Here is a 1,704-nt window from a genome sequence, read left to right on the forward strand (position 1 = left end):
GCAAGCCACCGGTCCGGATGCCCCGATATCATAGCAGCTGCGGCACGACTTGTGGATTGACTGTAACGAGTGCCGGAGAACAAGCGGCCGACTTAGGTATCACTCTTCGTGCACTGTTAGGCCTTGATGAGGCGCCAATGAAGGACGTAGTATTTACATATGTGAAGAATGGCCCTCTCGTCGAGCTGCGCAGGAAGAGGATCTACCTCGACAAATGAAAGGTGCTAAATTGGTACAAGGGTTACATAAAACTTAAAACGCCCAAGACTATATTTATGCGGAAGTTAGATATGAGCATCACTTCAAACATTACTATATACAAATTCATCGGAGTGAATTGTTCCAGCTGTTCAATCTGCGCGACCTCGACAAATCTATCATCAGTTGCTACGTTCTGTAAGTGATTTATTAATTTCTACCCCATCTCGTTCATTGCCTGCACTATATATATATATATTGTCCTAACTATCTTGTTGTGTACGCTATTATGCAGAATGAAGAAGCGGGAAATGCGAATAAGGAACACCATGATGTTGGGTTCATTGACCCACAAATCGTTAATTCATATGTGTTAGAACACCACCCCGACGACGTGGAGGATGACCTGTGGCGGTTTTTTAGAAAACAGGAACTCAAAAGTGATATTCTATTTCCTTACCATTTTGGGTGAGTGTTTACATCTTGAGCACATTCTCTTTTGTTTACTCCATGCATGGTATGTGGCTAATCGATGAGTTATGCATGACTGTGCATGTATCGTGTCCGCAGGTTCCACTGGATTCTTATGGTAATTCAATTTCACACCTCCACAGTTCTCGTCCACGACTCTCTGAATATGGATCCGGCGCTTTGGGCCGACATGAGAAAAATGATGCAAAAGTAATTATTTTCATTCATTTGCGCTCTATATCGATCGGCCTATTTCGTTCATCATTTCTTAATATCAAGTAACTAATTAATAACTCTCTTGTTCATTTAATTTTCTTTGCCTCGTAGGGTTTGGAGACGGTTCGTAGATAAAAAGGTCGGTGAATTCAAAAAAGAGCTACAATTTAAAATGGCAGTGCGGACGACTGGGGATATTCAGCCACCGGGGACCAATCTATGTGGATACTATGTTTGTGAGAGGATCCGGAGATACTGCAATGAGCGGGACCAGAAGTGTGAGAACAACATCATGAGGAATAACCTCCGGAAGACGCTTAGTCCAGAAGCTCGCTTCCGACCACTTCAAGAGGAACTAGCTGGATGGTTGGCGAGGGAAGTCATCGATCCTAGAGGAGAACACTATTACGAGGATGTAGAACTTCATATGCACTAAATTATGGATGGAAACTTGTTCAAAATTGTATATGGTCATCCGATATTGAATATATATTGTATATTCCTCTTGAATTCTTTTTGGTTCTAATTTCAAATTTGTTTGAAATTGTACATTCATATGCATGTATGTAGTACCGTAGAATATGTGAAACTCCTTCAAAATTAAAACCCAAAAGAAATAAAACAATACAAATTAAAAAGAAACCAGATTTAGGGGGAGGGGGGGCTAAACCCTAAACCCTGCGGAGGCCTTTAGTCGCGGTTGGCCAGAAGAACCGCGACTAAAGGTCCTCCGCCCTGGCGCTCTCCTGCGGCCCACGTGGACGGGCCTTTAGTCGCGCTACTTTGGTCGCGGTTGCGCAACCGCGACTAATGGCAGTT

General features: G+C 43.0%; 1 long non-coding RNA gene across 1 annotated transcript; it reads left to right on the plus strand.

Moving 5' to 3' along the window:
- The first annotated feature begins 555 nt into the window (after positions 1-555).
- Positions 556-1,292, plus strand: LOC139837699 (uncharacterized). Its single transcript, XR_011754333.1, has 3 exons — positions 556-666; positions 769-879; positions 997-1,292. It is a non-coding gene; the product is annotated as an uncharacterized lncRNA (long non-coding RNA).
- The last annotated feature ends 412 nt before the right edge of the window (positions 1,293-1,704 follow it).

Source organism: Lolium perenne, chromosome 3, assembly GCF_019359855.2.
Source record: "Lolium perenne isolate Kyuss_39 chromosome 3, Kyuss_2.0, whole genome shotgun sequence".
Classification (NCBI taxonomy): Eukaryota; Viridiplantae; Streptophyta; class Magnoliopsida; order Poales; family Poaceae; genus Lolium; species Lolium perenne.